This window comes from Anoplolepis gracilipes, unplaced genomic scaffold, assembly GCF_047496725.1.
Source record: "Anoplolepis gracilipes unplaced genomic scaffold, ASM4749672v1 Contig23, whole genome shotgun sequence".
In the NCBI taxonomy this organism is placed as follows: Eukaryota; Metazoa; Arthropoda; class Insecta; order Hymenoptera; family Formicidae; genus Anoplolepis; species Anoplolepis gracilipes.
In genome coordinates, this window is record NW_027328674.1 from 86,868 (window position 1) to 99,484 (window position 12,617).

General features: G+C 41.3%; 2 pseudogenes; one reads left to right on the top strand and one right to left on the bottom strand.

Annotated features, from left to right (window-relative positions):
* The first annotated feature begins 788 nt into the window (after positions 1–788).
* On the top strand, positions 789–1,589 carry LOC140675908 (cytochrome c oxidase subunit 3-like; annotated as a pseudogene).
* Positions 1,590–2,821: 1,232 nt separating this feature from the next.
* LOC140675891 (NADH-ubiquinone oxidoreductase chain 5-like) lies at positions 2,822–4,138 on the bottom strand (annotated as a pseudogene).
* Between the last annotated feature and the right edge of the window lie 8,479 nt (positions 4,139–12,617).

The window sequence follows — 12,617 nt, forward strand, 5'->3', positions numbered from 1 at the left end:
TAATTATTATAATAATATAATTTTAACAAATCCTAAAAAATGAATTTGAAAATGATAATAAATTTATTTTCTATTTTTGACCCCTCAACTAGAATTAATTTTTCTCTAAATTGATTAAGAACTTTAATTATTTTTCTTATTTTTTCATATCAATATTGACTTATCCCCTCTCGTTTACATATATTTTTTAATTTTTTATTAAATTTTCTAATAAAAGAATTTAAAATTTTAATTAATTATTCCTATTCTAATTTAATTATTTTTATTAGTTTATTTTTATTTATTATTGTAAATAATTTCATAGGCTTATTCCCCTATATCTTTACATCTTCTAGTCACTTAAGTTTTTGTCTTTCTTTATCTTTATCCCTGTGAATTTCTATAATGTTATTTAGAATTTTAAATTACACTAATGATTTCTTTTCTCATCTTACCCCTCAAGGAACTCCCTTCATTCTAATACCATTTATAGTCATTATTGAATCAATCAGTCTGATTATCCGGCCTCTCACGTTGGCAATTCGTCTGACAGCAAATATAATTGCAGGACATTTACTTTTATCATTATTAGGATCTTTCTGGGCAAATTATTAATAATTTCTTAATTTTTTTAATTATAATCTCCTCTCAACTTTTATTATTTATTCTTGAATTATCTGTATCAATTATTCAGGCCTATGTGTTTTCCATTCTTTCTACATTATATAGAAGAGAAATTTAATTAATTTTTACTATTTCAAATAAATAAATAATAAATAATTATAATCAAATTTTATAGTATTATCATTATGACAAAATTACATCAAAATCATTCATTTCATTTAGTATCAATTAGACCTTGGCCTATTATTATTTCTTTCAGATTATTTAATAACTTAATTTCAATAATTATATGATTTCATAAATTAAATTATCTAATTATAATTTCTATTCCTTGCACATTATTATGCATATATCAATGATGACGAGATGTAACACGAGAATCAACATTTCAAGGATCTCATACAATTAATGTATATATTGGCCTTCGCTTAGGGATAATTTTATTTATTATTTCAGAAATTTTCTTTTTTATTTCCTTTTTCTGAGCTTATTTTCATTCTGCTTTAGCCCCTTCCATAGAAATTGGTCAATTATGACCCCCCTTAGGCATTAAACCATTCAATCCATTTGATATCCCTCTAATAAATACTATTATTCTTTTATCCTCTGGGATAACAGTAACTTGAACGCATCATTCTATCTTAAATAAAAACTTTAATGAAAGATATCAAAGCCTCTTATTAACAATTATACTTGGGATTTATTTTACCTCCCTTCAAATAATTGAATATTTCGAGTCACCTTTTTCAATTGCTGACTCTATTTATGGGTCAACCTTTTTTCTAGCTACAGGCTTTCACGGAATTCATGTAATTATTGGGACGCTATTTCTTTCAATTTGTTTGCTTCGCATAAATTTTCTTCATTTCAGAAAATCTCACCATTTTGGTTTTGAGGCAGCAGCCTGATACTGACATTTTGTAGATGTTGTTTGATTATTTTTATATATTTCTATTTATTGATGAAGATACTAAAATATTACTTAATTTAAATTAATTTATTATTTTATAAATTTATATAGTATATTCATATTACATTTAATTTCCAATTAAAAAAATTAAAAAAATTTTAATATAAATAATTTTAACTTTTATTTATATAATTACATTTTTTATTATTCTATCAACTCTAATTTTATTAATTAATTTACTTATCTCATCTAAATCATTAGCAAATCGAGAAAAAATCTCACCATTTGAATGTGGATTTGATCCTCTATCTAATTCTCGTCTCCCATTTAGAATTCAATTTTTTTTAATTAGTTTAATCTTTTTAATTTTTGACATTGAAATTACTCTCTTAATCCCATTAATTTACATATATTTTATAAATAAAATTATTATTTTTTCCTCATTATTGTTCATTTTCATTCTAATTTCTGGCCTAATCATTGAATATTTAGAAAAATCAATTGACTGAAAAACTAATTAAAATTTATAATTTTTTTACATTTATAAATTTATTTTTTATTCTTGATAAATTTTATTCAGGATTTTAGTTAAACATAAATAACATTTAAATTGCAATTAAAAATTAAATATCTTAATATTTAAATCTTAATTTTCTTTTAAAGTAAATATTTACATTTAATTTCGACCTAAAAATTTGATTAATTTCAATTAATCTAAAAGAACCACATCGAATAAAATTTATTTTTTGAAATAATAATATTTTTGAGCTTCTAACTCAACATTCAATGAAAGGTTTCATTTTATTTCATAAATTTAATAAATATCTAATTAAAAATTATTAACTAAAACCAAAAAAGAGGTAAATTATTGTTAATAATTATATTGAATCTATAAAAAAATTCTAGTTAATTTTTCTTTTTTATTCATTTATATAGTTTAATTAATAAAAACCTTATATTTTCATTATAAAAATAATAAATTTTTCTTTATTTATAAATAAATTATTTAAAAATAAAATCTTATTATCTTAATATCTTCAATATTATGCTTTACGAAATTTAAGCTATTTAAATATAAATTACTTTAAAAATTAATTAACTAATAAAAAAAATAATTAATAAAATTAATACTGAAATAAAAATAAATATATAAATTTTAAATAATTTTATCTTAATTACTAATCTATTTATTATCCTATAAATAATTTTCTTTCCCATAAATTCAATCCATATCTTATCTATCCTATAGGTGTTTAATCTACAAATTATAATAGGACTATAAATTCATATATATATATAATTTATAAATCATATAGATCTAAAAAAATAACTAAATATTAATATATTAATTAAATTTTTTATAGACATAATCAACCTTAATAATACTCCCACAAATAATAATAACATTGTAGTTATTTTTACATTTACATTCATATATAAAAAGTAATTATCAAAAAAAAATATTCACATTAATATAGATCCTCTAATTAACCTTAAGATTAATAAAACAAACATCGATAAATTCATTAATTTATCTTCTTTATAATAATAAAATCTTGAATTTTTAAATGAGCCAAAATAAATATAATAAATCAATCGTAAAGAATATGACACAGTAAGAGAAATTGATAAAGTAATTATTATTAATAAAAAAATATTAATATTATTTAAATAGATAATTTCTATAATTAAATCTTTAGAATAAAATCCGGCTAAAAAAGGAATTCCTATTAATGCTAATCTAGAAATATAAAATCTTATTATAGTAAATGGAATAAACTCATTTAAATTACCACATAATCGAATATCCTGATTATTATTCATTAAATGAATTATAACTCCTGCACACATAAATAATAATGACTTAAAAATTGCATGAGTCAATAGATGAAAAAAGGCTAAAAAATTAAATCTTAAACTTAAAATTATTATCATTAACCCTAATTGACTTAAAGTAGATAAAGCAATAATTTTTTTTAAATCATTTTCAAAATTTGCCATCAACCCAGCTATAAATATAGTAAAAATTGAAATATATAATATAATTTTCTCAATGCCCCTATTCATTAAATATTTATTAAAACGAATTATTAGATAAACCCCTGCAGTAACCAAAGTTGATGAATGAACCAAGGCTGACACTGGGGTCGGGGCGGCCATAGCTATTGGTAATGAAACAGAAAAAGGAATCTGAGCACTTTTTGTAGCTGCTGCTAAAACAATTATTCTTAAAATTAACTTATAATTTTCCATAAAACTTAAATTCCAACTTCAAAATGTAAATATTAATCCAATTCTTATTAATAACCCAATATCTCCCACTCGATTGCATAAGACTGTCACTATCCCAGAATTATATGATAAATAATTCTGATAATAAATCACTAAACAATAAGAAGTTAATTCTAACCCATCTCACCCAAATAAAATTCTAATTAAATTAGGGCTAATAATCATTAAAATTATTGATAAAACAAATATAATTACTAACTTAATAAACCGATCAATAAATATGTCATCGCCTATATAAATTATTCTATGTAATATAATTATTGAAGAAATTAATATAACTACCCCAATGAACAATGAGACTCAATCAAATAAAATATAAAATTCTACATTAATTGAATTAAAATTAAAAAATAATCATTCCATTATATATCTTAAATTTATTAAATTTAAATATAATCTTATAAAAAAAAATAACATAAAAATAATTATTATAAAAAATGAATAAATTTATAATAATCTAAGATAAATTTTTTTTATATCACTAATTTCACAAATTAATATTTTATTTTAAACTACTTAAATAATGACATTATAATAAAATAAATAAATAATAAACATTACTTATTTATTAATAATTAATATTATCTATATTGACTAATATAACAAAACTAAATTCTATTTAAAAAAATTAATGTATTAAACTTAAATTCAAAATTATTAAAATTAAAGGAATTAAATGAATCAAAATAATCATATAATCTTTTATATAAATAAATTGTTGAAAATTTTTCTTCAAAATAATTAAATCCATGCTGAATATATGAATATAAATATAATGAATAAGCACTCCTAAAAAAACAAATCATTATTATATAAATAATAACAGATATCTCTCATCTAATTAAAACTCTAATTATAAAAATCTCTCTAAAAAAATTTAAAGAAAAAGGAAAAGAAAAGTTAGCAGCACATAATAAAAATCATCAAATTCTTAAAGACGTAAAAATATTTAATATTCCTTTATTAAAAAAAATCAACCGACTCCCTGATCGCTCATAATATAAATTCACTATAAAAAATAAACCTGATGAACATAGGCCATGAGAAATTATTAAAATATAAGCACTAATAAATCCTAATTTTATTATTGTTAATATTGAACATATTATTACATTTATATGTACAACAGAAGAATAAACCACCAAACTTTTTATATCAATTTCAACTAAACATAAAATACCAATAAACAACCTTCCTACAATCCCAACTCTAAAAATTACATACCTATACTTATTCCTTTGAAAAATAAATATTATAATAAAACGTAATAAACCATACCCCCCTAATTTCAATAAAACAGCAGCTAAAATTATTGACCCATAAACAGGCGCTTCAACATGGGCCTTAGGCAACCAAACATGAAAAATAAAAATTGGTAGCTTAATAAAAAATGCTATAAAATAAACTAAATAATCTCAAAATCCTATATTAATTATTATATTTTTTATCAATAAATTAAAATCAAATGTTATATTATGCTTATAAATTTCAAATAAATAAATTAATAAAGGCAAAGAAATAAATATTGTATATATTAATAAATAATAAGATGCAGAGGTTCGTTCAAAATTTAACCCTCAATAAATAATGACAATAAACATAGGAATTAATCTTAACTCACAAACATTAAATAAAATAATATTAAATTTATAGAAGAAAAATAAATAATTAAAATTAATAATATAATTTCAAATATTAACAATTTTTTCTCATAATTTATTTTAATTAGCCTACCACTCCTCTCCTCCAACTGAATAACTATTTTTATTAAAGCTAAAATTCAAAACCTTAAAGCTAATAAAAAAAATGAATAAAAATCAAACCCTATAAATATTCTCACCCTAATTCAAATATCATCTTTAAATATAAATTTAAATAAAAATAAAAATCTAAAAATAAAACATGAATTATAAAAAAATATAATTTTTTTATTTTTTATTAATAAAATTATAAATATAAAAAAAAAATAAAAATTTTATCATATTAATTCAAAAAAAATAAATAATAGAATAATTTAATTATACCATAGTGGTCCGGCCGCGTACACGGTCGTGCGGGCCGTGCCGTTTGACCAGACCGGGGCGACATCCCTTTTAGCCCTAAACTCGCCCGGACCAGACACCTCTTTGGCATCCCCCGGGTGACACCCCTGGCTCACACTCTTGCCTCCGGTGTCCACCCTCGAAGGGTAGCCATTCGCGTGCGTCTTTCGGTTATTATAGTGGCCAAGACAAATCACCACTAGGCGGACTCCTGTATTGGCGGTCCGGCCGCGCTTCATGGGTCCCCACCTTGACGAGAAGCTTCCGCAGGGCCCTGGTTTCGCAGAACCCCTTCTGGGTTCCACTACTAACAGGTTCCCGCTTCCAGTTCCCGATCCAGCAGAGCCCTTCCCCTTGGACGAGTTCCCAGGGAAGGAGTCGAGACACGTACTAGCCCCAACGGCACTTGGCTCGGAGGGGTCTTCGGTGCAACGACGCCCCAATCAACGCGAACCGGTTTCCCCCGGTCAGGCACCAGCCATTTCACAGGATGTTATCGCATTGTCGATCAACATCCTGCCCCGAACGTCTCCGTGTTTTGTACAGGGGGTAAGCGCACCCCAGCTCGAACCGTGTGTAGCATCGGGACGGTAGTGTCCTTCAACCCACATCGGGCTTCCTGACCCGTGTCCCCGCCTCCGCGTTTTTATACGAGGGGGAAGGCGGACCCCTGTGCGTACCGTGTATAGCATCGGGACTGCGGTCCTTCAACCTACATCGGGCGTCCTGTCAACCGATCCGTCTTTCGAGTTTCCTATACAGAGGAAAGAGGACCCCTGTTGCGGTGTTTGGTGACTTTGGGACTCGGATCCAGCCGAAAATCCCTCCATCACCCACCACCAAGACCCGAATCAGAGATGAGCGACCCCCTGACACCTCGCCCTGCTGTCAAGCCAACAGGTCGAGGTCCTACCCGAACCCTGCATCGTAGGGTGGCGACTACCCTACAACGACCAAAGCGATGCCGGCCAAACCCGCCGTCCCCGAAGAGCCGGAGGATCCCCCGACACCGAGATGGCCCGGAAGCGCGACCGTCCCAGGAGGCTCGTCGGCACCCGTAGATCCGCCTCCCTCCAAGAAGCCGCGCCCCGACCGCTCGCTTCCCGTCTTGTTGGGATTTGCGACGCGTAAGCCTCACTTCAGGATCGGCACCCGGGGAGCCCGATCAGCATCGGTTGCCTCTCCATCCGATCGGCTCTTCTGAAAAGGACTCCTCCGGAAGGGAGGACACTCTTCAGGCGGGCACGCTAAGGCCCTCGCGTAGTGTCTTTGTTACTCCTCAACCCCCGCCCAGCCACGCTCCGGCTTAAGGGCTTTCGCCCCCGGCGTACTATGTGGCGTTCACCATCATTTCCGCCGCGACCGTCGCGTCTGTAGCAGGAACCGATTCGTACGCGTCCGACACCCAGGTATGCATGCCGGTGCTATGCATCCTGCCCGAGCCCGGGTCCAAGAGGAAATCCGGCTAAAGATGCGCTTTTAGCTATCTCTCCACTCCGGTTTCCCGGGCTTCAGGACAGAGCCTCCCCACCATGTCAAGGTGACGCATCATCGGGAAGGAGTAGGGAGGTAACCTAACCTAACCTAACCTAACCTAACCTAACCTAACCTTTTTTTTTTTTTTGTTACGAGGGGGAAATGCCTTTACGCATCCCCGGCCTGGTATTGGTTGGCCGGGGTATGTGGGACTCGCCGGCGCTATAGAGGAAGCACCGGAATACCCACTAAAACCCCCCCTGGGTATCCTTCCCAGACGGTTTATGCAGAAAGGAGGGCCTCGCCATCGGCACTTTCCCTCCTCCTGCCCGTCTCGTACACACACACGCTTGGACCTGGGTCCAACGAGCACTCGCAGGAGCGTCCCTTCCCTATTACGACCCCGGGATACCAACCGGGGTCTTCTCCTTCCCAGATTGCAGTAGACGGAGGTGGAATGTCCGTTTCCTACCCCACTTCCGGCTCTGCGTCTCTCCCACACCAGAGACGTAATGGGGGGGGATAATCGTGTCCCCCCCTTTATCGTCATTTTCGTCCTACTTCCTTGTCCACCCCACTGCCTGCTCCGGCCCCCTGGTCCGACCGCCCACTTACTAGTGGGGGTCGGCTTCCAAGGGTGGGGGTCTGCTGTTGGGGGTTCTCGCCCGAATTCCCGGGAGAGGGAGGAGGGGTCTTATCTTCCCTCCCCCGGCGTCTCTCTCGTCCTTCTCTCTCTCTTTCTCGCTCCGCCTCTTTCTTTGTGCTGAAGACTACTCCACAGAAAGAGGCCACCGCCCTCCATTTATCCTCCCCTTCTACCATAGCCTTCACTATGGCTACGAGGGAGAGATCCTCTCCCACGGCCGTGGACAATTCCGCCCGGCTTTCCACCCACGCAGGACACACCTCCAGGGTGTGCTGCGCTGAGTCCAGGGGGTCGGTGCAGTGGTGGCACTTGCCCGTAGTCTCCTACCCAATACGGTCCAGATATTCGCCGAAGCAGCCGTGCCCCGTGAACACCTGAGTCATACGGAAGGTCATTCCCCCCTTCCTTTTTTCCACTCAGGCCTCTAAGTGAGGCCCTATGGCCTCAGCCACCCTACGCCCCGCAGCTCTGCCAGACGGAGAGAGCAACTGCTGCTTCCACCGTTCCAGCATCTTTCTATGGTGCTGCCGCCTCTCCGCAATCTTCGCCCGGGGGACGATGTTCCGCCCCGCCTCCCGGAGCCCTCGCATGCGTCGGTACACATCGGTGTACATCTTCGCGAGAAGCTCCACGGGAGGAATCCCCGCCAAAGCAGTCGCCGCTTCGAATGACACTGTACGGTAAACACGTACCACCCGTAATGCCATTTTCCTTTGGACCCCGTGCCCAGGGTCCTCCGGTTGCCGCTGATATCCTCGGCCCATACGGGTGTCCCGTACAGCATCATAGCGTGAACCGTCCATCCATACAGCCGCCTGACTCGACCGTCAGGGCCTCCCAGGTTCGGGAATAGATGGCCCAGCGCGGCAGCTGCTTTCTCCAGGCGGGGAACTAACTGGGCAAAGTGCGCGGCGAAGCGCCACCCACCGTCCAGCAGTAACCCCAGATATTTAAGGGTATTTCCCACTTTCGTCTCCACCCCCTCCACCATAACCCGAAGGCTCGGCGGCACACTTCTAGCACCTGGCCGGAAAATGATTGCCTCCGTCTTCTGGGGCGCCACCCTCAGGCCCAACTCCTTGATAGCCCGCGTAATACACGCCGTCGCTACCGTGGCCAGGGCCGAGGCCTCCCTTCTGTTTTCCCCCTCGGCTAACACGATCGTATCGTCCGCGTAGCAGACGACCGTGCAGCCGGGGGGGATGGCCGTCCTTACCACCCCGTCGAAGGCCAGGTTCCACAGGAGTGGCCCGAGGACCGACCCCTGTGGGACTCCACATCCCACTCGTCTCGTAACCTCTACCGCGTCCCTGTTGGTGTAATGTAGGGAGCGGTCGCTGAGGTACGATTGGATGATCCGGCGGAGGTATCCCGGCACGCCGAAGCGGGCCATGGCTCTTTGGATACATCTCCAGGGCAGGGTGTTAAAGGCGTTCGAGATGTCAAGAGACACGCCGATCGCCACCCTGCCCTCCCGCACCGCGGCTTCCGCAAAGGCGCGCACCCTCAGTACTGCGTCCACGGTTGATCTTCCACCGCGGAAGCCGTACTGCCGGTCATCCAAGTTCGGCCCGATGCTTTCCAGGTGCTCGACGAGGCGATTGGCGACTATCTTCTCCAGGATTTTGCCAGCCTCGTCGAGCAAACATATGGGCCTGAACGACGAGAGGGTCTCCATATCCTTGCCTTCCTTTTGCAAGAGGACCAAATTGGCCCTCTTCCACCTCTCGGGGAAGATTCCCAGTCTGAGGCACTTCGTGTGTAGGTGTGCAAGATGCCCACCCATCACCTCAAAGGCTCCAGCCCACGCCTTCCTAGGGAGTCCATCGGGTCCGGGGGCCTTGATGCCGCAGAGTCTCCGCCTGCACCTCTCCATTTCTTCTCCCGAGAACGCCAGCTCCTCTGACCATTCTGGTCCTCCTTTCGCAAAGATGGGGGAGGGGGTATCCTCCTCCTCAGACTGTGGAAAGAGCCCTCCGACCACCCGGTCCAGGGCTTCCGGGGAAAGGGTCTCCGTAGCCGGTGGCCCTCTATTGCAAAGCTTCCTGAGCACCATTTGGTATGGCCGTCCCCAAGGGTTCTCTTCCAAGTGCGAGAGGAGCTCGTCCCACGCCCTAGCTTTCGCTTTTTTTATTTCCAGGCGTAGGGCGTCCCTGGCCACTTTGTACGCCTGGTAAAGGCCTCTAACTTCCTCTACCGGCCTATCCTTCTTCTTGGCCCGGGCGTATTTCCTCCTTTGATGGACCGATGACCGCCGCAATTTCGCGATCTCCCCGGTCCACCAGTACGCCGCTCTACGGCCTTGCGGACCAGCCTTGATCCGGGGCATTGACGCGTCACATGCATCAGACATGGCGCCCCGGATCCACTCGACTTCCTGCTCTATGTCCCTGTTGGCCTCTCCCGGTTCTCCTCTCCCCAACCACGTGATCGAGAGGATCGAGGCCATAAAGGCGTCCTCGATCATTTTCTTTGTGCTCCAGCGCCTAGGAGAGGTCGTCTCTCTCAGCCGTCGACTGGAGCACCTGCTCGGGTGTGACCATGAGGCCGTAGACTATGTACCTATGATCAGACAAAGTCTCGATCTCCGTGGCCACCCTCCACCCTAGCACCCTGTTGAGGGTCGCTAGGGAGGCCCAGGTAAGGTCCACCACCGACTCGCCCCTTTCCCGTATGCAGGTGCTTATTCCTCCCTCGTTCAGCAGCCTTAAATCCAGTGTCGCGGCCCACTCCTCGACCGCGACACCTCGGCGGTCCGTCCTCGGGGAACCTCACGTCATCGATTTTGCGTTAAAGTCCCCCGAGACCACCACCCGCCCCACTCCCATCCCGCTGATGATAGCGGTAAGGGAGTCCAACCTCTCAGCAAATCCTGAGAGGTCCAGACTAGGCGGCAGGTAGACCCCGACGACCAAAACGGGTCCCCATCTGACCGCCACTTACCCTTTGCCCTTGGCCACCAGTTTGGCAGGAAGTGAGGCCGGAGCATCCGCCCTCCATGTAATCGCTACGGAGCCCAACTCGTCCCCCACCCACGAAGGGTGCTCGGGGATCCGGTACGGCTCCGCAGCAATGCCCAAACCACAACCACGCTCCGCCAGAGTGTGCACAAACAAGTTTTGCGCCTGACGGGCGTGGTTGAGATTTGCTTGCAAGACCCGAGCCGCCATTTATTTATTATTTGAATTATGACTCGGGCCTGCCTCCGATCCCTTTAATGAAGAGGGGCTTTCGGGACCCCTTTCCCATCCTGTACCTTCTCCTTCAGGGGGGTAGTCTAGGGGGAGGAGATTTGTATCCTCGTCCTCCCCTTTGTTTCCCATCTTTGCCTCGGTCTCGCCCACCATCCCAGACCGCCCACCACCCGCTGACCGGCGGGTACTCCTTCCAGGGTATTCTCCCTTTCTATGGTGGTGGGGACATCCTCCGTTTCCTCATTCCCCTCCATTTCCTCCCCCCCTCTTTCAGCTGCTTGTTGGGGGGTGAGGAGCAGGAATTGTTGAGGTCTTTGGCTTTTTTCTCCAATTCTCCCTCTCTCTTCCTCTTCGGTTGCGACCTAGGGGTCGACGCGCCGCGGGGTGTGGGAGTTCCCGCATTCACTGTACTCTTTGCCGCGTCGTGTCCTTTTTCCCTTATAGAGGATCCTTTCCCCTTTATAGAGGAAGGTTTCCGGCCAGTGCTTTCCTCTACGGGCCTGCGTGTTTCCCCCCTAAGGGCCCCGGTAGTTCGCCCAGTTATGCGACCACCCTGCGCAATGGGGCAGGCCGCACTCCCCGCCCTATGTCTTGCCGGCTTCCCTCTATCCGCGCATATGGGACATCTAGGCGCCGCCCTGCAGTCCGCCGCTCGGTGTTCCTCCTCCCCGCATTGGAAGCAACCGAATCTTCGTTCCACGGTTGCCGTGCATTTCGACTGTACGTGTCCCCTACCCAGGCATTTAAAGCATTGGAGGGGCCTCTCTTCCAGCAATTCAACCCTGGCGTGGGCCCACCCAACCCTTATTCTGCCGGCTTTCGCCACCAGATTGGCGGCAGCTGCAGGGCATTTGGCCCACGCCGAGCCCATCCCATTGGGGGCTCTTCTTATCGCCCCCACTTTGATGTCCCCGTGGGCACATCCACCGACTTCCGCGATTGCGTCCCTTACCTCCGAGGCCTGGACTGCATCGTCCAGGTCCCGAAACAGGAGCTCCGCGGTCTTGATAGGGAGGGATACCCTAACTCCCTCCGCCCCCTCCAATGCCTTTCTAAGTTTGGAGGCAAAAGCCATAGCCTTTTGGCTGGCTCCCTCACCTCCCACTTCATATATAATCGCCCCTGTAAGGTCCCTCCTGTTCCTGAGCTCCGTGATGTTGAGCTCAGTCAGGTCGATCTGACCCCTCGCACGGCGGACCATTTCGCTGTACTGTCCCTCCGGGCACGTAAAAACAACCGCCGCAGTGCGGGGGACCCTTATCGGCCTGGGGGCACCAGCTCTCTTCTTACCCCCATCAGGGGGTCCAGGTGGTGGTGGTCTCTTCTTCTCCCCCTTCTCCTTTCCCTTTACCTTGGCTGTCGGGGGTGCCGGGGATGCGGTCTCCTTCCCGCTCCTCAGCTTCCTTTTCTTTTCCAGTGCCGCCGCATATGTGAGTCGCTCCTTGTCGGCTGCC